The sequence below is a fragment of the Dermacentor albipictus genome, chromosome 9, assembly GCF_038994185.2.
Source record: "Dermacentor albipictus isolate Rhodes 1998 colony chromosome 9, USDA_Dalb.pri_finalv2, whole genome shotgun sequence".
Classification (NCBI taxonomy): domain Eukaryota; kingdom Metazoa; phylum Arthropoda; class Arachnida; order Ixodida; family Ixodidae; genus Dermacentor; species Dermacentor albipictus.
In genome coordinates, this window is record NC_091829.1 from 80,160,557 (window position 1) to 80,186,427 (window position 25,871).

Consider the following 25,871-nt stretch of genomic DNA (forward strand, 5'->3'; position numbering starts at 1 on the left):
AGTCGAGTGGCGATTTTGCGTGTATTTGCGGGATTCTTGCACCTCTTCGGCGCACGTTATACTCGCCATCGACGCCGGGCAGACAGTGGAGATCGGGCTCGCGAAAACAATGCGAATAGACATCACGACGAACGAGGCCCTCTAGTGGGTCATGCCGAAAATGGGGCCCCCGTGTAGCCGCTCCTCCAGCTTACAATGTGGCTGTCTTGCTTGCTCCGCGCAGTTCTGTGACTTCACTTTGCTCTAGGTGGCGCTGTAAAGCAGCGCCCTGAAGCGCGCTGAAGCTGTGCAGGGTGATATGGGCTGGACTAGTTTTGAAGCGAGGGCAGCTCGCAGTAAAATTGAGTATGAAGAACGGCTGAGGAAGTTGGAAGAATGTAAATGGGCCGGGAGAGTGTTGAGGTATCTGTAAAGGAATAACATTGATTTACAGTGGAAGAAAAGAACTAGGAATCTTACTAGCAAGTATGCGTCCTGTAGGGTGGGCAACACAGCAACAAAGAAGGTCAAGCGGAAAGTCAGAATGGCTGAAATAATCTCATGGGTGGTGGCAGTGGAGAAGAAACCAGTCATGAGTAACTACTTAAGAGGAAAAACGAAATCAGGAAAGAAAGAATTTATGATAACTCAAATGAAAGCTCATTAGTTTTCGAAGCGAGATCGGGATGCCTTAGAGCACGCACCTAAAAGCGAGATATAAGAATGAAGAAGAAGCATGGGGAAACTATGAAACATGTTTCATAGTTTCATGTTGAAACAGAAAACTAGGGAAACTATGAAACATGTTTTATTAGAATCTGAAGACGTCTACCCAACTGTCGCTTTAGGCACTAATGACCTCCTTGAAGCGCCTGGGTCAGCGGGAGCAGTAGAAAAATAAACATGTCCGCAATAGGCATTAGTAAGAGGCGATAGGAGGATTGGTGGAAGAAGAGTAGGAAAACGACAAAAGGTGGAGTCGTACAAAGGCACAGTTCGCAATAGGGGATCAGAAAAATTTGGGTGTGGTAGTTCATAGTGTTTTTCTTTATTTTTTATTCTTTGAGCTAGGTAGGACATTAGGCGGTATAATAGTAAGAGCTTGATGGCGCAACCCATCGCCCCATTCCAAAGGGGACGCTCATAACATCCATCCATCCATCCATCCATCCACCGTCAGCGCGCTCATCCGTACTTTCTCCGATGCGCGATTGTATTCACCTCCAAGCGCTTTTTTTTTTCTCCAGCGCTCGCTCTCCTCGCAGGATCCCGCATAATACTATTTCACAGGAGGGGCATGTACGCTTGCAGGTAAAAATATTTTACTTGATTTTAGCCACTCCATACAAAGAAACGGTAACGTGACATTTGCCATTCTCTCGGCTATTGAGGGCATCCAAGTGTGGCGCATATATTCTCGCCCCTTTCCACCAACCTAAAATAGAGTATTATAGGCCCCTTTTCCGGAAGATGATATATTCACTTGAATGACATTTGTATACAAGCCGACCGACCTAAATATGTCGTGCAATGTGCAAGTGATTTGTCAAAAAAGAGGTGAAATTTAGACTGACGCATGCCACCGCAAATTCAAAGACAAAAAGTGGAGCGGGTAAGCACAGATGTAAAATCTTCAAAACAAAAAAAATAAACTAAAGATAAGTAAATAAACTTGAGTGAAACAAAGTACGTTCAAAGAAGGCAGGTTTGGCTTATCTGGGCTACTTGCCTCGCATCGGATATGAGAAATCCCGAATTTGTCAACGAGTGTTTATGCGTCAAAGTAATCAAAATGAAGCTCATCTTGAAGCGTGTCAAAATGTACATGGTATGGCAACAAAACAACTTTGAGACTGAGGGAGAAATATCTACCAGAAACAGAATAGTCAAGAGTCGGTCGTGTATCACGTCATTGATATAGTAAACACCAGAACATGCTTTCTAGCATGGCGTCTTCCTTTTTTGTTACCTTATTCATGGGCCTCTAGTACCTTTAGCGCCGTCTCAGTTTAACATTTATCTATAAAAATCAAATGAATTGAATTAATATAGGATGCTTATTGGCGCATGGGCCAGGTGTGGCCAAAGAGCACCATCTATACAAATCAAGAGCATATCATTCTTCTCTTATTTTTACTGCTAACCTTTCAGCAGCCATACACGCCAATAACGAAGAACGTTGGCATATGTCAATGTAGAATGTAGATAGTTGCTATTGTGTACATTTCACTTCATAAAGTCCTTGCAAGCCGATATATTTTAGGACTATTTGGGCAGCCGCGAAGCACTGTCAACAAACTATTTCAGATCGCTTTGTTTTAACCATAAAAAGCTGATTCTGGTATCTGATATGCCTGATATTCTGATATGCCTGATATCTGATATGCCCATGCCTATTTCTTTTTCTTAATTTCAACTAAGATGTCATTAACCCGCGTTTGTTCCCTCATCCAATCTACTCTTTTCTTATCCCTTGACGTTACAGCCATCATTCTTCTTTTCATTGCTCGCTGCGTCGTCCTCAATTTATGTACAACCCTTTTCGTAAGCCTCCAGGTTTCTGCCTCCTAGGGGAGTACTTGTAAGATACAGCAGTTATGCACTTTTCTCTTGAGGAATAATGGCAACCTGCTGTTAATGATCCGACAATGCCTGCCAAACGCTCCCCAGCCCATTGTTACTCCATGCGTTACTCTGTCAGACAAGTACCGCGCCGAACATGAAAGGCCTATAGACAACTCAGTACTGTGCGAGCTTGTTGGGTACATACGTATGAATTACCTTGTATTAATTTGTATGACGTTGCATAACGCATTTGACCATTTGTGCGTCTCCCAAGCCATATAGTATAGGAGAAATGATTTCAGTGCTGTCCGGCTTCATTTGAGCAGTTGAGTAAGTGTTCTGCAGTGAAGCCTACTCGTGTCATCAGCATTTGCAGCAGCGTCGTCTTCGGCATCGCCATGCGGCTGCAAGACTCAAGGTGTAATGACGCAGTATAGCGCGAAAACACGCCAGGTGCCTCTTCTTACGTTGATGAAAAGCAGGTCAATCCTACACGGAAAAAACTTCGCTGAAAGAAAATTGGAAAAATCCTTCTACGGAGCTGAGAAAGAGAGCACGTGAAGGGAACGCTGAACTTGCGGTGAACTGAAAAGACGCGTAACGAAGGCCAGCCAACCCAGTGCATCGTCAATGGTCTCTCGACTCCCGTGGCCGCCCATTCCAGCGCTGGAGACGAGATCCAGGTGCAAAGGACACGGCAGCCCTCAGGAAATTGGACGTAGCCGCACGAAGATGCAAAAAGAAAAGTTCCATGCATGGAGACTTCTCTGCCGGCGCAGAGAGAGCTGTGTTCCATTCCTTTATTTTTTTCTTTCCTCTGGTGACGCTGGTGTGGCTTTGTCGGCACGCGGTGCGGTTCGTTAGGCACCAACCATCGGTTCCACGGCACTAGAAAACAAAAAGCTGAGCTGCAGTCTTCGCCTGAAGCGGCAGATATCTTAGGAAGGCCAAGAACTCGCCATCCGAGAGGAGCTGCGCGTGTTTCGTGGTGTATAAAAGAACGGTGTTGAGTACGGTGTTGAGCCCCTGTGGCGCAGCTTTTACCCAGGGCGTGGTTTCCGTCGGAGAGACGCGATTCTCAAATGGGAAGTGTTCGACCCTCCGAGAAACTTACGCAAGACCTATTTATCACCAAGAGCAGAAGTAAGTTTACGAAAATCACAAATCGGGCACATTTTTTCGCTTCTCCGTCGCGGTATTCTTATCTTGGTTATCAAATCTTTGGCGCATGTAAGCAGTGCCCTCTACTAATTTTTTCGTAATGTTACCAGGCAGAAGGTCATAATAATGAAAAAATAGGTTCTTTAAAACATACCTATCGTGAAGAGATCACATAATTGCACTGAAGGCAGCTCCAGTAAGGTGGACTAGTTTGTTGACAGTCATCGTGGGTATACTGTTTAGCTTTGTTGTAGAAACTGAGATTTCCAGCGACAGCATTTTTCGGCCTATCTAGGCATTACGTGAGGAGGCGGACACTTCTTGTGCAACAAATTACAATGCCCTAGTACATAAATACCGAGAATAACTGGTTCACCTAAGAAAGTTTTTCAGAGCACAAATTACTATTGCGAAATTCAAGCTTATCAGTAGTGAAGTCGTGTTTGCTTTACATAAATAGTAACAATACACCACATTCGATATAACCGGACTTAGTGTGTGTCAGGAAGTACATGGTCACTACAGTTAACATTTTATCAAAAAGAGATCGTCAAGCAGTTCCGGATGGCCTGAACCGCGGAGTAAGATAAAGGAGCGTTGACTCTTCTACCTTGCAATTCATTTGGAGCTGCCAAATAATGACTGCGCAATGAAATGCGCATAGTATTGCCGCGTACTTTCGGCCTCCGCTCACCTCCTCTCTTCTTGGCTTTACAGGATAGTCTTCTATTATTCCTTCTTCCCTGGGTGTTCGCATTGGAAGAGAAGTAAAGAATGCGCACGCATGTTACCAGTTTCGTAAACGGGTGAACAGCGGCAAAAAATGCACCAGAACACACAACGATAAAAATAGATTATTAAATACGAACCCTCTCTGCGCTAACCAACCCTCTCTGCAAAATAAAAAGTTTGGGGTGGGATGTATTAGCGTGCCTGTGGCCCAATCTCTGCTAATCTGGGTAATCTCTGAATATCGGCCTTGATAGGCTATATGCACTCAAAAGGCAGTGTTATATACCTTCGTCTATTTTATCTCGTTCATTAATGTACGAAAGGACCAGTAAAGCCAACACCACTCATTGCCGCAGTGGTTGTTACACCTTGAACATGGACTGGTATCACGGACGCCTATGCCAAGACATAAAAGTGATATGGTGGCCGACATTGCTATGGAGCTCCCGCCCCAGGTTATCGTAACATTATGAGTTTTGACAGTAAATCATTAAAAAAATATTGTGCATCTGGCTGAAATGTCTGTATATCCGGGAGAAATAGAAAATCTATTTTTGTTATTTTTCTGTGTAGAAAACAGCACTATGCAAGTTCTTTTTTTCATGACTAGATGTCTTTTATTGTATTGCGGAAAACTATAATCATTATGCATTTGTAGTCGCTCCAAAGGCAGTAATTGTTTTTCTGTTTTTTTTGCGTTATTACCATTTACAGAAGCACAAGAGACACCACCAAGCCTCCATGCAGGGATGGGAACAAGGAAATAAAATAAAATATTGCAGTTTTTCTTCAGTTCAGAACTTTCCCGATCAATTTTTTTGGTAGCCCAGGAGGAAGTGGCAACCACCGAAATCATTGAACTCTTACTTTTAGATGTTACAATTTTCTCGGCCCCCACCAATGATCGCAAAACTCGCAGCTTTTCTTGCTTTCTTGCTGACGGTGTGTTCCCTGCGTTTTTCTCATTTTACCCTCAATTTAGCGACCTTCGGCCACCGTCGATGAAGTCGAATACTTCATTTGAACGCTTAAAACAAAGTTCTTCAACAGTATTTTTTTTTTCAGAAAGACATTTTCGTCACATCTGCTTTTCGTGTTTTTATTCCCACGTCGCCAAAGCTATCCACAGTCGATGGCCTACATTATTTTTTCTTCTAATACTTCCTTCTATTTCTCCGCCTAGTTCTTTTTTTTTTGTAACAACTGACGTCAAACCTTGCAGTGTTGAACCTTCTTCGACTTCGGGGCATTTTGGGAGAGTAAGATATAAAAACAGGAGTGCTTTGACCAGCCGAACGGCAATTTAAGAAGCGCTTGTTTGCGGTCAGCGGCAGAAGTCGCGGACAAGTTTTCGAGAGCTTGGGTTCTTTTTTTTAGAGTGTGTTTTCGGTCATTGGAGCTTCTTGAAGTCGCACAGTTTGCCTTAGTTGCGCTATTTTCAAGACTGCCCTTTTTTATGTAATGTTTCATAAGCTAGTGATATTTGTCGGGGCCTCAGCGCACCGTTGAGCAATGACAGAATAATTTTTTATTCGGCCTGCGTGCAGAGTTCTCTGGATTCCATCGGAACCTTCTTTTTTCTAATGACTATACTTTTCAAAACTGTTACACACTAGTTTAGATAGCTTGCAAAGTGAGTTTTGTTCTGCATACTTTGTGACTAAGTTGGAACTTGCTTTACGCATACCATGTAAACATACTGAAAGCTTGTACACTGGCCTAAATTGCAGTAATAATGTGGCTGGATAAAAAGAGAAGCGGATGATGTGGCGAAAGATGAATGAATGGATGGTTGTGCCTTCAATTACAAAGGAGCGAGAAATTATGGTGGTTCTCTTAGTGGGATGTGAATGTAGCGATAATTTCATGCGTCTCTCACCGGCAGAAGCGAAAGGCGATCGAATGTAGAGTATGAAAGTGCTCTTCATACACCAGGCAACCCTATTGTTTCCTCCGAGATATTTGCATGTGCTTGAACCACGGACACAAATGACTGCCACCATAATATATTTCTTTCTTGATTTTCTTTGTTCACTTGGGTAATATTCACTCACTTCAGCAAAGTTTTCCTTATCATGCGTGACATCATCATCATCATCATCATCCCGTGATTGTGACATACCATATGCTTATCCCGATTTCATCGTTTGACCTTAGGCTCGATCAACGATTTACGTACTCGCAAGGGCAAAATTACTCGCGTGACCGTTAACCTAATGGACACCAACGTAGCGAAAACAAGTGACAAATTTCTTGGAAGTGAGAAGGTTCAGCTTATCAAAGCAATGACTTTTTTGCTTGCATCTGCACAATGAGCCTTAGCTTTCACGATTGCTTATCAAAAAAATGAAATTTCTTCAATATGTGCCAGTGGTTCATGGTTAATTTTCAACGCGCGCTAATGCAATTATTTGAAAGCCCTCAGTTTAAGCGTGTTGCATAGTTTCTGATAAATTTTATTCCATGCCAAGGCTAAACAAGAAACGGCCCTGCTAATGCTTTCAAATATGTATAGATACACAGCATCTAAATATTTATATCTGTAACGTATTTCTTCACTAGAGACCATGAATTGAATAACTGAAGGCTACTGGTAACTGAATGGGTTTTCCAAAAGGGTGATCTCCGTAAGTGCACCCGACACTGGCGCTAAAGTTTTGCAATAATGAAGTCAATCTTTTTGTAACTATGGGAGAGTTTGCTACAGGTGTATTGGAATTAAATAAAAGCTTGTAACTGTGCAATATTCTTCAGTATTATTTCATTTAATTATTTCTTTTATGGTGACTAATCTCCACAAAATGTACAAACCAGCAATCTCTCAGGGTGCGCACATATGTGTACACGACCTGATTTTCCATGTAGTGTCTACTAGTTCCGAAAAAAGAAGGATACTTTGATATTGATCGTGTACCTCTGCGTACTCAGTACGGCTTCGTTCTAGTTTCGCGTGCGGAGTATTGCTGAGCACGACGACTTGTGGAATCCACTATAACGTTCAAAACTACGTTTGATGCGGAGCATTGCGTTTTCAATGGCAATATCATATGTTTTTTCTTTTGTCGTAATGCTTTCGAAGAATCACTAACGTTTTCGTACGCTTTGCGTCTGTCATGTAGTTCTCTGCATAAAAAATGTGGCAGAAAGCATCTTTGATGATTGCCTACGCCAGTTATGAAATGCATCGATGACGCAAATGTGAAGAAAAAGTAGCAATGATAGTACGCCGACGATGGCTTGACAATGACTTCATGATGACCAGGGGATGACGAAGCTGGAACAACGATGATTGCATGGCGCAATGACATCGTGACAACCACAGTATGACGTCAACGGTTTGACGACGGCTGTACGACGGCTATATCGGGCTGCTTCTCGAACTGCACAATCTCCGGGATCGGCTCACATTTCTGCGAGCCAAAAGTGGCACGTGTATGAGCGCGGCTTTTCTGTCTCTTTGGCTGCGATCAGGCAAAGAACTGCTTTGGATTTAAAATTTTATGCGATTGATTCTGCTTCAAATAGATATTTTTCTATTGTGTAATGCTGAGTATAGTGCGTATAAAGTGCACAAAGGGTCATTCTTTACTCCGTTGAGCTTACTTTAGTGGAGTGAGCAACGCTTTGGAATAAAATTCTGCATCTTAGACGTGTTTGTCGGTAGTCTATCTCATCCATGCCTTGTGGGGCGAGACACACAGGACGACGATAAAAAATCAGGCATATCACTCCTATATCTGTTACGATACGTCGTCGAACGCTAAAGCAAATGCGCTGCCTTTTGCGGAAGCATAGGAAGATCTTGGCGTTATAGATATATATAGTGTTTATGTATAATAGAAATGCGGAGAATAGGAACCGAACGGCCCAAGGTTTTTTAGCCGCACTCCAATGAAAGCAGCACAAAGTGAACCCGAAGAAGCTTCGGCGAGAAGATGGAGCACTGGAACATGCACTTTGACGCTTCATCCTACAAATACTCGCCTGATAAACCATCGCAAACACTCGTTCTGTTTAAATTCACGAGCATATTCCGTAGAAGCATGGTTCGAGCCTGCAAACTCTCTGCTACAATTGCTAGCCATTCGGACAGGTTTCAAAGTCCTGTCATGGCCAGTCGCGATGCAAGATCTGTGCCGGAACGCATGATGGCTGAAGCCTGCACCTCTAGAAATAATCACAAGTGTGCCAGCTGCAATGGTCCATACATCTTCATGAGCCGAATGTCCCATTCACGAAGCGGCTTCAATGCCCGGGCGAAAAGAAATATTACATCGCCGGATCCCGAAGCAAAGCTATCCTCTTTCCGACTTAGACTCTGTCAAACCAGTGAAATCTGCTCTTCCATCTCAATCTGAAGAGAGCACGAATACTTATGCGATGACGGCTACTGGCTTAACGCACACGAAAGCCAAGCGAAGCTGGAAAGGCAGCCGAGGAAAGACGTTGCCAATACGCATGTTGACCACGAACATGAGTCCCAGCTGGCATTCACTCCTTTGAGAGAACACAAGCACCTGCTTGTGTGTTATGGGAACGAAAATTATTTGAACAGCATGTGGTGAAGTACTTAGTCTTTGTTGTGTTAAAAGCACTTCTGAGGACTTTTCCTTTGACTAACAACGTTTCAGAGGTGAGCGCTGGTGTTACGCCAGAACCGTTGGTACTCCTGAAATAGCTTAGATCATAGCATTATGGTTCGTAAGATGGATAACGGTTTTGGAAACACAAGCATATTTCAGAGGAATGCAAATGCCATTCAGTCTAAGAGTGCAGACTTCAGGAAGCTTGTTCGGCGGTACATAATTTCCGTTCTGTGCCTTAACGCAGCAGGTATTGCCCATGACTTTCGGCTCTCGAACTATGTCAGGTGCTCATCTGTACTAACTCCGAACCCTAGCCCAGCTACGTTATCCATCAGACGCAATATACCTGTCTGCTTCGTCCTGTGCTCGGATTCTAAGGGGCCTGTATTCATTGCCGGTAAACTGCAGTTCAAAAACCTGTTGGGGACAATGTTAGTTTATATGCTACCAATAACTCGAATTGCTGATTTAACTTTAGTGCATTTCTTTCAAAGAGGCGAAGTACTAGACCTATTCTGCAGTGGCTCCAATGCTCGTCACCTTACCTGAGAAAGTAGCCACGCTAATTTTAGAGGCAGATATCTTGAAAACGCCATAGTAGCATGCAGATTTGTCCTACCTAATGACGATTCGATAACATTCTCGAAGTGACACTGATGGTAGCTGACTTTATCCGTCTGTGCTCTCTTCTGACATTACATGCGGTATTTGTGTTGGGGTAGCGACGACTTCCCAATTCTCATAGCGCATCCGCAAATCCACCCAGCAAGATCATTTAGAGTCACTAAAGTTTGTAATTGGCAACTATTTCGAGAATGTAATCATGCTGAATCGCACGACGTAGCCAGATTGGACAGTTTCACATCAGACGTACTTAGTAGTTAGGGCAGCTGTTCCATGAAAGCCATAGGGGTCTTCAGGCAAACTACGAACGACACGCAGGAGTCAGACGGAAAGCAGAGCATCGGTTTTCTTGTTCGTGCTCTAAGGCTTGAATATTACGAAGGCAGTCTAGCGGTGCACCGAAAGTCTAACATGAATACACAAAAGCTGGGACAGTTACAGTGGCGTGAGTTCTGTGCGTCCCTTACCACCTTCACTCAATTACCGCGATCTACTGCATTGTAAATGTACTAGATCTAGCCATGGGATTGTTAACCAGTGTCACATCCCACTAGAAAGGATGTTCTGCCTCCGCCGCATGGTCCGTGATGTTCTCAACGAGTTCTGTTTGATGCTGCGGAACAAATCTGCCCGGCAGTGATGCTACTGCTGCCTCTCGTGTAGCATGTGATTGTAAACGCAGTGACCCTGTATGATTCATGACTGTCTATCGATTAACTTGGTTTACGTCCCAAGATGTTGTGAGGCATGCTCAGCCGTATTATGAGAACAAAAATACTACGAAAGCATACACGGAGAGATATAGAAAGGAAGGGAAGTGCCGTGGTTCACGTTTCTTATGCAGAGGGCTGCAGGCGTTTTCAGGAACTTATTTTGTACTAACGTCTCTAAATGAGTTTTGCAAGTTAAAAATAAAACACAATTTGCTGTACAAAAAGCTCTTTATTATCGAATTTGGTTGTATAAGTAGGTTGCCCTATACAGTGAATCTGAAAAGGAGCCTCAAGTATCTTGATAAACTGCACTTCCATAGCTGACCTACAGTCTGAAATACATTTATCGAATCTTATTTCGGGTGCAAGGAATTTTGCTGTCATGGCTGCACTTTGTTCTGCGGCGTGCAATTGGACGTCACGTTTGCTAAGGCGACGTAGCAATGAAGCTGAGCTCAGATGAATAAGATCTGATAAACAATGAACTCTGAATGAACTCTGAAGAACAAGGGAACAAGGTGCGTGCTCGCAGGTGAGAACAAACAGCACACGCTAAATATACAAGACAAACATGGGTACCAAACATGAGGGCGTTCATGGCGCTTGACCTAAGGAGATTCTGCACAACATTGAAAGAAACATAAGGGAACGATAGTAAATCGGCCGGCTATACTAGGTAGTTAACCCAATACTTTCAAAAATAATTTTAAGATTGCCTGAGGCAGATTGAAGAATCCTAGAACATCAGCTGGTCTACTCGAAGGGACGGACTTTACATGCACAAATGAAATGCATAACTGACTAAATAATAAAAATGCACTAAGCTAATAACTAATTACGTTATGGCTCATATTTAAATTATCTAATTCAATTAATTCCTGAAAAAGACGTGTGGGTTTCCTTTGTAGCTCCGTGCTACTATTCGGGTGAATGTCCATTTTTCTTTTTGATGTGCTTTCTGCACCTTGCGCGCTTCTGCAGAACTTATTTGCCAGATGTGTTGTGCTAAAAGGATAGAGGTTTTTAATGCTAACCTAGGTTAACCGAGTTTTTAAACTGATATTAGGATTCTTTGTTATTACATTTCGTTTGGTGACATCCTAAGTGTTGTTTACAGACTCATGAACATAGGGCAGTTGTTCTTCAAATTGTCTGTTACATACAGCAGTCGATTAAGTTGCTTTGCCTCGAAAGCCGGTGTACCTAGCGTGTTATGAATTCTACCAACCTTCAGCGGCATTCGTAGCCGTTCAGAGCAGTGCGAGGTCCGGCAGTACTTTGTTACTCCTTTCGGGATTTATGTTTGCTGATTTTTCTTTTTCATTTTGCTATTAGGTTGAGAGAACTTGGCTAGCGAAATTCGATTAAGCTTTACTCGTAACAAGCGTGTATCTCACCGAGTAAATAACACACTAACGTCTCTTTCATGATGTTTGAATCTTGCGCTCGCCTTTTTTTCTCACTGGTGCACATTTGCTAAGCATTTAAGCCGATAGCTCACTGACGTATTCTGCCAGTTTTTTGCAGCATCGCAGCACCGTGAAAATGCCGACTTGGCCCCTCTCCATTCAGACACTCATACAGTGCCCTCGCTCGTGCTTGTTCTTTCTGTTTCCTGTGCCGGAGTTTCAATGCACACACCAGCCGCTAACAATTTGTTACTTTCCATCGCTCCTCCGCGCCGTTCCTATGCAATCACGTTCAAGGGCAACGAACGCGTTCCGATTCATGCAGAAAGCAGGGTGAGATGCATTCAACACACCGCGCCGTGAAATCAAAATCCTGCTGCACAATGCGTGTAGTATGGGGCTAGGCTGTCGCGACAGACGGGCGCTATGGGAAAGACTCGGCTAACATGGGAGCCGAGAACGAAACGGAAGCATAAAAAGACACGAGGTGACTTTATACAGTGGAGAAGCCATATACAGAGGCAAAACCGAAGTGCAATGACAGATTGCGCTTTGAACTCTCGTGGGAGCTAGATGAATGCTCACGGCCAGGCAATGCGGATGTATTACGAAAGGTGGCGCTGTCGTTGTATCAGACGGCGAAGATAGCGGACAGAAAAAGAAAACGTTCTTCAGGACAGCGTCGGGAAATGCAGAAGTGAATGGGGATGCGTTGTGCATTTGAGGCACCACAAGTATGAAGCACAAATCAAGACGAAAAAATGAAAAAAATGAAAGGTTCTCAAAAACGACGAGGCTGACATGCCTTTCCGCGCGCTGCATCCGACAGCCCTGACAACAAAGCGACGGTCACAAGGATCTCTGCCGGCTCGTAACAAGCTTACGCTAGCGCGCAGGAAGATGCGTTTATGTTCCGAGGACGCTATTTTGTAGTCGTTTGACACTTTCTGTTGTGCCAGTATATTTTGCACTTTTTTATTTCACATTCAAAATGAAAGTGGAAGAAACGACGTATATGATAGAGTAGCTGAGGGTTCAGGTGGCGAGGTAGGAAGCACCTACTTCCTTATATTGCATTTCAGTTTAACCGACGTGAAATAGAGCTAAGAATGCTGATTATCACTTGAAAAAGCCACTATGGCTATGGAAAACAAAATAACAAGAAAGAAATAGGCGGGTTATTGTCGCAATTATGCCCGAAGTTGAAAAACATGCTTCAACGCACGCATGTTTCATTAATTTGATACTAGGTTACAGAAGGCTAAGGAATTGCTTCCAGCACATAATACCATCCTCTTAATATCGCCAAAAGGGCACGATCCGAGATTAGTCCCTAAAGAGATGGCGCGTCTCCCCGCTTACATAGACTTAAAACTAGGTACTCGCCTCTACTGGGGCTGAAGTGGAAATGTTAGCAGTGACTTTGAGATGACCTCACTTGGTTCCCTGCAGCCTCTTGAGAAATCAGCGCGCTTTTTTATTATGGAATGTATTTAGTAAAGGTCGCACTAGTCCAAGTCGATCTAACAAAGTTTGCCATTTTCTCGGTACGCTAACAAAAAGTCTTATTTTAGTTCAATGCACACTGCATACAGAGTGCATGGCAGAGGTATGCAAAGGCACACCTTTCAGCCAGAAGTAGAAATTTGCTCAGTAGAAATTAGTAGCCTTTATGAATATTGAAGCCTGCTCACTGAGCAGGCTTCAATATTCATAACGGTGCGAGTTATTGTTAATACCATACATCTATGCTAGTAGTTCTTCAGCTGTTTGTGCGACAGTGCCTACAACTTGCACCATGACTGGCGGCTGGCCTCCTTGCTATGAATGCGTCATTTGAATAAAAATAAAAAAGATACATGCAAATAAATACAAGCACTGTAATTAAAGAACTTCTGCTTGAATTTTGCCGGCATCTTTCACGTTCCTTTACGTTTAATCATAGTTTCCTATTGTATTATCGGTAGGCGATGCAGCGTTAACCCCGTATGGACAACTTCTTCCTGAGGTCTGCGCAATTCAGGACAAGTGTATTGTACATGTATTACTTTATTCTTCTTTATTTTTACAAACTAGAACTGACGGACATTTTCAAGCGTCCAGACACTTTGGAAACAGGTTCGGAATCTCCTTCTAATACAAGCATTTGACGTAAATGCCAGTTTGGACGGTAGCATAGGAGTACCGAGGACCTTAGCAATTTGCGGCTTCTCGCTGTCATCGCATGCGAGCTTATGTGATTTTTCAAGCACAGTGAATGTTAATGTTTCCATGAGCGTTCCCGAGCACAATGCGAACGTGATTGCCGCACTAGCTAAGGTATGGGTGATTCAGTTTATTCGAAATTTTGCTTATAAGCGTATTTATAATAAGACGAGGAAAGTTTTCGAGTTTTCGCGGTCAAGTTGTTTTCAATGCCATGGGCCACGGGAGAAAGTATGTTGTGTAAACTCACAATCTAGACAAAATAATTTGAGATTTGGTCTTTTCACAAGTTTTGTTTATCAAGGTAACATTAAGTTTTGTTTTTGATTAACCCTATACGAACACTTCTAAGCATGGAAATATTGAAAGAAATTGCCTCACCGGTATCCTAGTGATTATGGTTGTTACTTGGAGCTTAAATACACTACCAGTGTAAAGAAGAAGACTTAACGTACGCGTGCCGTTTACTCAGTGCATTAGAAACATTTGATATTCGCAAATATCTGCGCATGGTTCATGCGTGATGTCAGGGCATAAAAAAAGCATTAATACCGAAATAAGGCGCCCACAATGGTAATGCGTAGGGATCCAAGCTGTTGCGCGCATAATTTCAATATGGAGCTTCCAGCCTAATTTCGTGACCGGTGGTGCAAACTACCCACTGCAATGGCCTCACGCGATGTCGCCTTATGCCCGTGTTTGCTCGAGCGCCGGTTGTTTGCTTATATGTAGGAGCAATTCTTTTTAATGCACAGCCATGCCCTGCTGTCTTGTCGTTTAGCATTGCGCTTGCCGAAGACATTGTCTTTTTGCGCATGGTATTAAGCCTATCGTGCTCAAATAGACTCTGATTTGATGCTTTAATGAGAGACATTTAATGAACCCACACCTATATCACACAGTTGTTCAAGTAGCTTTCAGTTATCAAATGATTGACGTGTATGTAAGGACACGAAAGTAATTTTGCTTTTAAAGCTGAGCTGATCATACCGCTGTTGCCATTCGCTCTGAAAAACATTTGCCATGTATTTCTGGAACAAGCACTAAATGATTTCTTCAGCGTTTTGTCTGCTACTTTGGAATAAAAAAAAAGGATTGCCGTGCCACAAATGTTAACCTCTTCAAATGCAACACGCGGCGTCCTGGTTCATTCTCATTGTACACAAAGTTAGGAGGCCAGGCAGGGAGCTGCAGGTATCCTACCGCTCAGTTTGTTAATAGCTTTTGTTTCGTTCTCCCAAGAAACATTATTGCTTTGCAGAAAATTTTATGTGGGCTTTCATATATGGTATAGGTAACACTGGGTGCATCGCAACGCCCGTCTTCATTTTATTCTTCCGTGCGGCATGTTAATTAGCATTTTTTTAGAATTCTGAGCCGGACAAACCCTCTCTGGTGGTTGTCAAAGTGTGGTGCCCAAGGAGTCTGTGTCTCCAGGAAACGCAAAGCCGCTCTGCCAGGTGGCGCTTCTGCTGTGTATGGAAGACACTATTGTCCAAGCAGTTCAGCCAACACGTGGTCCTCGGTAAAACACAGGGACCGCCCAACATGACGTCAGGCCGTTGTGGCACACTTCCCCTTACATGAGCTGTTCTTTGTCGCCCTCTCTTATCTTTAAGGCAGCCTGCTCCTTGAGAAGATGAACCGGAAGGAATGGGGCTTAACGTCCAAACGAAATTCCAGTTGCGGCCTGATACTCCTCTTAAACAACGTAGTATTCCAGGCATTTTTTCTCATCTGAGGATAGTATCTCTGCAGCTTGTTCTATTTTTTTTTGCATTTGTGCTTAAACCAAATGTACTCTGTTAAATAGGTTTAAAGAAAAACATGCAGCGCTTACTGAAGTACTATCAGTACATAGTCGTCAATACTATGACGGCAAATCTAAGAAAGTAATGGTGTTTTGAGGCACGGTTAGAAATTATGCTATTGGTACAGCTATGTTTCCATCTGGTCTAAGGGTTACCCTCAGGCAGCGTTGACCCAGCATTCTAGAAACAAAAATTGTTTTCCAAGAAACATTCTTCCTGTAAGGCCTGCACACAACACTGATAAACCACTTCCAAAGCAAAAACGGCTTTTACAAAGCGCAAATATAGCGAAATATACATCTTTCTGGCTTGCAAAACGTACGGTGACTTTTGAAACGGTGATCGTAGAATTATATACCGCGCCATGGTATTTTCCCAGTTTATTTTGTTTGCGCATCGACTTCGGCAAAGGCTGGTGAAGGCATAGTTACGCATGCACTTTCCACATATAGTGTTACACAAAATTTGCTGATCTGCAAAGCAAAGATTGCCGGCATGTTTCGCCCTCGGCTGCCCCCATTTGCATGACAGTAGAACCCCGAAGCGAACGAAAATAAAACGCACGCTGAAAGAAGCACGTGCTTTTTCAATCGTGTCACTGGTGGCAGGGCTAACTCATTTGCTTTACGTCTCCTAAATTGATCCATTCAGCCGGTTAATATATTTTGCACTCGCGGCTTCGTTCAGTTTTCACGGCTGACAAGTACGGCACGGCACTGAAGGGCACGGGCTCCAACGCTGGTGGTTTGCGGTCGACGCTCGTTGCTGGAAGTGGAGGGCAGCTATAAGTATAATTGGAGCATGCTAAAAGGTGTATGCTATCGTTGCTGTGCTCACCATATCTATGCTTTTGTGAGTGGCTCAAGCGTCTAGAGGGCATCTCGGGCCCTGAAAAAGTTTATTCATAGCACCTATAAGAAATGCCATGGGGCATGTATAGAAGTTCTAGTGCGATGTGAAATGGCCACCGTTTTTGGCCGCCCATTTCTTTTCCTTCACGTTCCTGAGTCTTTCTACAGACTTAATTTTTTCTCTGCTCTTCCTAACTTCAAACAACGGTCACCTCGCGCTGCCCGATTTGTAGTTTTACCGTGGGTACCCAATGCCAAACGGCGCACTAATCTTTGGTTAACGTTCATCCTCGAGGATATCTCTGATATTAAGCACGAAATTCCACGGGCGACATTGCACAAGGAGACACAAAGATCTATCGCACCATGATGTCTTTTTTTGTGTGTGTCCTGTTCATGTCTACTAGCTCTTCATGCAATACTTTTCGAGTTTTAAGAGCAATGGTTGAGAAAGCTTACCAAAGCAGACATCGTGGTTGCTGTGCTCTCTGCTGCCATGATTTTTAGTCATGTTTTGTAGCAGCTGTGCATACCGATACTGCATCTAAGTACCGAGTGCACTCGCTCCAATGTCAGAACCAGTCAGTCTTTGAAACAGCACACCTGATTCCTCCATCGTGTATTCAAAGGTATGGATGACTTGCTCTACGCCTACCTAAGACTCCACTTAAACACCACCTAAACACTGCTACGGCGCTTAATGATTATAGTAATGTTTAGTCCATCGTAGTTTGACTACTCTTATGAGACAACTTCCCACACTGTGCCTTTAATACTTCGCTAGTAGCAAGGGCAAAACAACCTTCCCCGTCCAAAACTGCAAACTACAATAAAATTCAAGTTTGCCTGCAGTCGCATGTTGTGCTTCATCTAATTTTTTCTTACTTCTTCAATGCTAGAGACAGAAGAAAGGGAAAAGGCAAGGAAGGGTAACCATTACTCAACTACTACTGCGAAACAAAAAGACACGGACGTAAGAGAAGAACACATATCAAGCGCAGTATTTGAGTAATAGATTACCAACTAGCCCGGAATGCTGCTCTCATTGAGATCAACCAGATGGGTAGACCGGGTTAGCTACCCTACGCTGGCGGGAGAGGGGCGGGCAACGTAAAGTGATAGCAAAGTAGAGATAAAGAAAGAAAAGAGCATAGACAGACAATTAACAATTACAGTCGGTCACTGTCACCGCAAATGCTCACCGCACAGCACAGTAGTACTTGCAGCACTATAACATCTGTTCAGGCTACAGCCGCTTGTCCAATTCTGTTCCCCTTAAAAACTGCAACAGTGCCCTCGTCGCCCTCCACTGCTATGTCATGTGAGGTCGGCATTCTAAAATAAGTTCCTCTGTTAGAGGTTTGTGGGCGCATCGCGCTATCGCGATTTTCAGCGATCGTCTCTGTAAATTATAGTGAGGACAATCACAGAGAAGGTGTTGAAGAGTCTCCTCGATATCCCAACCCAACTGATTCGGAAAGCAAAACACTTGATAAAGGCCACCCCTAGCCATATTCGAGAAAGCAGGGTAGCTTCGCGATGGCAGAGTCCAACTGGAATGCAAAGGCGTAGAGAGGAGTCTAGGTTGTGCAGCTGGTTGTTTTGAAAACTGCCTGCGTTCCACAAGGAGAACATAACATCATGGCTGAGCATTCTGAATGTTCTAGTGGTATCTGTCCTTCATAATAGTATCGGCTCCTCTTCGTCCCCTTGAAGAGCTGAGCGAGCAATATTATCGGCATGTTCATTTCCTGTGACGCCGCAGTGACTTAGAATCCACTGAAATATCACGTCGTGTCCTTTTTCAGTCAAGGTATGGATTAGTTCTGTAATGTCGAATATTAGTTGTTCGTTTGGTCCATGCCGCAGGGCTGATAGCAAAGACTGCAGCTCTGCCTTCGAGTCACTGAATATTGACTATCTTCGAGGTTGTTCTTGGCTGACGAGAGCTGCAAGTTCCGCAGACATCGGTGTCGTTGGGTGACATGTCTTGAAACTGATTGTGGGGCCTTTCGCTGGGAATACCACGGCTCCAGAGGAACACCGGTGAGTTGCCGATCCATAAGTATATGTACCTAATCGGCGTACCTCTCGTGCAAAAGTAGCACAGTTAGTTGTTCAAGAGTAGGTGATAGCTCAGACTTTTTTCCCGGTTCCTGGTATGGTGATGGGCACTGCAGATCAAGCCAAACAACATGGAGGAATTGATGGCTTAGGTGGGGTGGTAAAGCCCCATGGAAGGCCGGTGTGTTATTCCGAATTCGTAGTACTAAATGATGCTTGCGGCCGTTTTGACGCTAGTGTTGCCAGGTGATGGAAACGGGCACGTGCAAAGTGTTTCATACTGAAAGGTAACTAGTGCCGTTAGCCTTTCCAGAATCAGCCTAATTTTGCAAAAGTGCTAAGGGGCGAATGACTTCAGTAAATAGAATACCTCTTTGTTTGAACTTATTTCTTTATTATTGTTGTTGTTTTACCACTGAGGTTGCTAATATATGTGACAATGAAGCAACCGTATGATGATATGCATGTTATTTTGACAGTGATGTTTTTAGCTACCATTCTAAGAAAATGCAATATTAAAGGTGTGCTATCGGTCTTATGAAAACCAGTTAGTAGGCTGAAACGGACAAACGAGAACACGTTGTGTGTTCAGTTTCAGCATTGGACTAAATGTGATACGTTCTATACTGCGCCCCCTTACAAAAGTATATATGATTCATTATTTGGTTTCCCCGATTGGCCTCACTCTATGAGCGCCGCTTCTGCTGCAGTTTTTCCGTGGCGGAACTGTGGATGTTGTAAAGTGTGCGCGCGAAAATTGGGTTCAGCTTTCTCTGGGATATCCGATAACGCGCCACTTCTTTCTTCTCCGAAAACGATGTCTCACAGCATGAGAAAACAGTAAAGTGCGCTATAGTAAATTGCGTTAATCTTCGCTTTAGCGTTCACACGAAGGCTTCGCTCATTTTGCTGCTGAAACACGTTGCGCCTGTTAGGATCTGTGCTTGAAGAACGATGGCGGTAATTGTCCTTCAGAGCTGCACCTTGTCATGCGCTTAGCCAACACTGCCAAGAGAGTATTTGCTAAAGAACTCATCTTCTAATTTGCTCCAAACGTTTGAACCTCTTCCTCTGAAGAAGAGAGACGGAAACAGTGACGAGAAACCGCGGCCCCAGCTTGCGGCTGAGGACATTTATTTTTAAGCCTATTTGCTGGTTCTACGCTTGGCGCTCCGTCAGCTTAGAGATCTCGTGCCACGAAAGAGTGAATCGGGGAAGCACAAACTTTTGCCGAGGCCAGTGCTAAAGATGCCGGATGCAGACATGACGCGCGGATTTCAGCACGCCCTTTGGATTAGGGCACGGGGCTAAACCTAATCTGCATACCCTCCATGTAACATCGAATCAGCATTCGGTCCGTGTTCTCGCTTAACGCGCGAAGAATTCGACAAAGTCGCGGCACAGCAAGCGGCAATCGTTGTTTACGAAACAGCCTTCGTCTGATGCAAAAAGCTTTTTTTTGCTTTTTTTTTTCAGAATGAAGGGCCATGTATTTGAGGCTGCTCGTTCGAAGGGCTCCGTCACGTAATCGAATGAACATCCACGTGCGTGCAATACGTTTTAATTTCTAGAACTATGAGCAGCCAATGTTTGTAGACATCTTCTATTGCGAAACACACGCTGACCTTAATTATTTCATCTGTTTAAATGTCCACATACCATATGTGTGGCCGAGGGCAACACATTCTGATCAAGCGCATAAATATATCGACGTTACTCTACACAAACACGCAAATTCTGTCAATAAACTGTTTTGCTGCGGTGCAGTGTGTGAAGTTAGGGGTGATGTTACTCTGTAAACAATTGTTTACTCTCGAAGTACACGATCAACGTTTACTGCACCAGACAAATTTCGCTTGCGGTGAAATTCATTGCGAACAGTTTGGTTCGTTTGAAACACAGAAGTGCATTGAACGAACGTGGATGTATGTAGAGAAATATATAGCGTATTCTTTAAAGTGCTCCATTGCAACTTTAAATATGAAAGTCTTAAGAAACTTCCACAAAAGATGTGCATGCCGTTGTGGCAATAAACCCATTAATCACAAACTACAAACAGAAGGAATGCTGGATGTAAACATGCAATTATAAAAGCGCAGAGGAAAAGCAATGACGCTCCCGTGTTCTACAACAAACTGCTTTGGTCAACTTACGAATGCTGTAACACAACGGTAAAGTTAGTTTTTTATTATTATGCGTTGTGCGTGAAAGAAAGGCAGCGAAACAATAAGCGTATAATAAAGTTGTAACAAGAAATACTTGCTCTACAAGTACGCTTGTCTGAGCAGCGCCGCACCTTGTATACTATCGCACATTACGGCATGCCGACAAATACGAATCCTTCCCATTGTTTGCGATGTCTCATAACTCTTTGCAGCTGGGACATTAGTAAGTCGAGGGCAGTAGTAATTGAGAGCCACCAATATTACTTCGAATATTTGAATATTACCGAAATTTGTACAATATTATTAGGACGCGTTCCAATGTTTGAGTACTCCTTCCTTTATATCTGTGAAAATTTTATGCGTTACAGTACAGTTTCCGTCTGTTAGGCAGTGTTTTATTGCAGCAGCTTTCCGAAGTGAAGCTTCAAAATCATCTCGTGTTTCTTTGGGTGTGTTCAACTTGTTTTTCCAGGAGAAATGTTCAACTGCTATTATGCAGTGAAATTATTGCTAAAAACATAAAAATAATAATAATCATCTCTGGTTAGAAAAGCAAAACCTATATAACCCAAAGCCATGACGTGCAAAACATGGTGGCGCCGAGAATCATAACTGAAAGAGTGTCACCAATGTTTTTATCAGGAAACTGCGAAAAACATGTAAGAGAGGCAAAAATTCAGCAAGAAGGTGCAAATAAATTAAGAATTGAAGGTTGCGAACTAATTAGGTTTCTGTCTGATAAAGGAACATCTGAAAGGAGCGCACGGGAAGGAAACCCAAGAAAGGACTCGTAATTCACCGTACGCGGGAGTTTTTCTCCACCGCTGATTGGAAAGGAAGAGTGAAAGAAACACCCAGTTGCGGGGAAAGAGAACAGGAAGCTGGTGAGCCAAATAAGCTAATGCGAAGAAATGCATAAATAAAGAAGAGATTGAGCCCATGGTGGAAGAGGAAAAATGTTCTGGTACGACGAGAGACGACAGGTATACATATGCATTTCGAGAGGGTGAAATATCTTTATTAAAAGAGAGACAAAATGGTTTGCCGGATGAGCTGAATTCCTTGCCTGTTGTTGAAACACGTGATGAAAACGCAAAGAATAGCAAAGGGGATCTCAGATGAAGGAAAAGATAATGGCATGGTAAAGAGGGCTCTGTAAAAGTATAATGTGCCCATGCGTGGCCCCGTTTCCATTAGGAACCTAAGCCTCATGGCGATGAACAATGTCACCCATACTTTTATTTTATTTGTCTTAATGCAAAAAACAAAACAAAGCGGAAACGAAAACCAAGAAAAAGATTGTTCATACTGTCCGGTCACTTTTCCAGATTACAATCGAGGAGACGAGCAATTTTACGCTCTGGCTCGAACAAGCGTGATGACTTTCAGTTCAGGTGAACGAGGGCAGAGACACGCCCTTCCTTAACGTGAAACTAAGCCTGCGTCCCCATGTCTGGTTTCGACCAAATGCACTTGATGCTAAAATGTTGTCCCCTTCCGCGTAAATATCGGACTTTCTAGAGGTTAGAAAGCAGGTTCAATTTGTGGCTTGCCATTTTTCAACACTTTCCACAACTGTCCTTTCTTTGTGTGTGTGTGTATTTTTCTTGCGCAGCCGAGCTTTGTGTGCTGCTACGACTTTCGAATCCAGGCAAAAGGTGACTAGTAATTCTGCTCAACATGTGCAGCGTCCTTTATGCGGTGCCATTTTAACATCCAAATACAAATTCGCTATAGCCGTTTTAGTGGCTTGCGGTAGACTCACGCGTACTGACATTACACTCATACGCTTCGACGAGCTTATTCTGCTTTCACCGAAAGGCAAAAATTAGGAATGAAACAAAATACGTCTTGAATGTAGGCTATGCCTGTTACCATGGTGTGCGCGACACGGCTAAATTGAACGAAATGTTAGCAAAGTGAAAATTGTCGAATGGAGAAGCAGCGTAAAACTTGCGATGCAGCCAGAAACTCCGTATGTTAGAGAAAACTTCATCCTACAAAGAGTACACGATTGGCAAGTACCTGACATTTGCAATTCGTTGATCTTGCGCGTTTGATCGCAGTTACAACAGGAAATACTGAATAAAATATTGAAGAAGAAGCATCACGGAAAGGCCTGAATAAACCGTACAGTCACTTATTAAAGAAGGCCCACTGAAGCCAGGAGACGGTGTAATCGCAGTGACGTCACATCCATTATGAAGAACAAAAGAACAGGACACGGGTGCAAGAATGTCACAGGACAGAGTTCACTCCGTGTTTCGTAATATTATAAAGTTTAGATGTAAAGGCTTTGCGTCACTGAAAACTCTTGCCAATACTTTTGTTCAGTTGTAAAAAGAAAATTAAAGCACTTTTTCATACAGACAATTAACGCTTCCACATTTTACAGCTAGAAGTTGCTTTATAACCGCAGCTGCCCTTTCCTTACCATTTTCTCAATAATATTATTTTTTAATCTGTTACCTCATGGTGATATCTCAGCGTCAACTTAACCTCAACCCTTAACTGGACTTTGCGTGCCAATAGCAAAGTTTAGAGCGCTAACTGCATGCTTGGTTATGATCTCCATCATAAAACTTTTTCTGCTCCCTTCACCTCCCAAGTCGCTACTCTACAAAACTGTAGTCAGAACAAAATTTGAATACCTGTCTTATACATAGGATCCCTCTTCTAACACCATCATTACTTTATTCGAACTTATGCAGAATAACACGGCTAAATTTGTTACTTCCAACTATCAGCACGCAGCTAGTTTCACTCACATAAAGAAAACACTCCCGCTTCCTTCAGTTGCTTCCCGCCACAATCTTTTTCGCCTCTCTTCTTTTCATTAAAGCTATCACTTTCAACAGCTACGCTCTTCACTTAATGCCTTCACTATCCTACACTTCCTCACGCGTCGATTACGCCAGAAAGTTCGCTATTGCTCTGTCCCATGCAAAACGCAACCTGGACCCTCTCATTCCACGTACTTGAGTGGACTGGAATCACCTTTCGGGATCAATCGCCCTAGTTCCATCAATACATCAATCCAACGCTCCAACACCAATAACCAACATTTCACCATAAAAAATTCTGTTTCATTTATTATATTCTCACATGTTACCCTGTTTTTTTTCCGCACTACTACCTAACATTGTCTTATAAGGAATTACGATATTGCATTATTATTATTCTCACATAGATTGGTTACTCTCATATGTGTTAATATTCTCACATCTACCACTCCTCTCTGAAAGGCGTTTGTGCCTTGCGGACACTAATAAATCCATAAATAATAAATCAATGAATGAATATTCAAATTATTTCTTATTTCTGGCAATTAAGTAATGAACAATGGCCTTGTGCCGCTTTCGGTAGCCCGGTGTGCCCCGACCTTGCAAGTAGGGCGCGTTCTATTCAGCTGCAGTCTCCTTCATTGGCTGTTCGGTAGTACTTGCAGAGGGAGATTCCCACTAAAGAATTATCGATCGCGCCATATGATATGCATGCATGTTATACGGATGCAATTGTACATTCTGACAGCAACTAAAACTCCTATCTTTAATAATTCAATGGCGAAAACATGATCTAAGGACTTTTCGTTTTCACGTTTTACGAGCAAACAAAGAAGTAGTTTCAATGCAAATCAGTTCTCATTTGTGCCAATGAAGCTATAATCCAAAGCTTTCCCCGCATTTCTGTAGCCTAGGTGGACCCTGTTTTGGGGAGAGCTGCATGGTACTTCGTAACTGCTGCCTCCCCAATATAGTCTCCAAATATAGTTGTAAAGCAAGATTAATACCCGCCGTGGTTGCTCAGTGGCTATGGTGTTGGGCTGCTGAGCACGAGGTCCCGGTATCGAATCCCGGCCACGGCGGCCGCATTTCGATGGGGGCGAAATGCGAAAACACCCGTGTGCTTAGATTTAGGTGCACGTTAAAGAACCCCAGGTGGTCAAAATTTCCGGAGTCCTCCACTACGGCGTGCCTCATAATCAGTAAGTGGTTTTGGCACGTAAAACCCCAAATAATATTATTATTAAGCAAGATTAATATGAATGACTCAATGGCCAATGACTACTGGCTAGGCAGCCTTGTCAAGCTCTGCTATCTTTTACTTTATAGCATGTACGCTCTTTGAAGATCAAAAATAAACTAATGAATTAGTTGACATAATGACTCTTCAGTTCCTGTATGATGATAACAAAACGTTGTGATTTATTTAGCTATGCATAAAAATTTTTGTTTTATATATTTAGAGAAAGGCTGCTTGAAAAGAGTATCTTCGCTCACTATAAATAGAGCCTCGTGAAGGGATCATCAATGGAATTGCGTCACTGCACGCATTTATGGCGATCGGCTCACATACATACATACATACATACATACATACATACATACATACATACATACATACATACATACATACATACATACATACATACATACATACATACATACATACATACATACATACATACATACATACATACATACATACATACATACATACATACATACATACATACATACATACATCCTGTTTACATTAGATATCATAATAAATGCGTCAGTAAAAAAACTAACCTTTGGTGGCACTGCGCACTTTCTCGACAACCAATACACCAAATTTGACGAGGTTTGTTGCATTTAAAAGAAAATCTTAAACTCTAGTGACTGTTGGTTTTGAATTTTCGAGTTAATCGTGAATTTTTCATTAAAAAACAGCAAAATCAAAAATTTTCGAAATACCAAATTACCAAGTTTACGGCTGCGTAAATCAACGTCGAAATAAGATAATAAAATTCTGTGAATTTCATCCTATAATGCATCTAAAGCGGGCAAAATTGATATGCTACACATGAATCTCAAAAAATTTAGTACTATGCAAATACAGCTTTTGCAGAACCCTTGTAAACAAGGTAACAAATTCACGTAAAATGTGACATCACATATCGAATTTGTCCGCATTCAATGATCTAATGTATGCCATTTACGGAACCGCGATATCTGTTCTTG

The 25,871-nt window shown here is 42.8% G+C and overlaps 1 long non-coding RNA gene across 4 annotated transcripts in view; it reads left to right on the forward strand.

The window, feature by feature from the left end:
- The window catches only part of LOC135919018 (uncharacterized), a 108,209-nt gene that overhangs the window by 44,528 nt on the left and 37,810 nt on the right, over positions 1–25,871 (forward strand). For 2 of the 4 annotated variants that reach the window (XR_011508625.1, XR_010569858.1), the window contains one exon: positions 5,152–5,229. The exons of the other annotated variants lie outside the window; for them this stretch is intronic. This is a non-coding gene — a long non-coding RNA (uncharacterized lncRNA). Of the gene's footprint in view, positions 1–5,151; positions 5,230–25,871 lie in introns of those variants that run through there. 4 annotated transcript variants of the gene reach the window in all.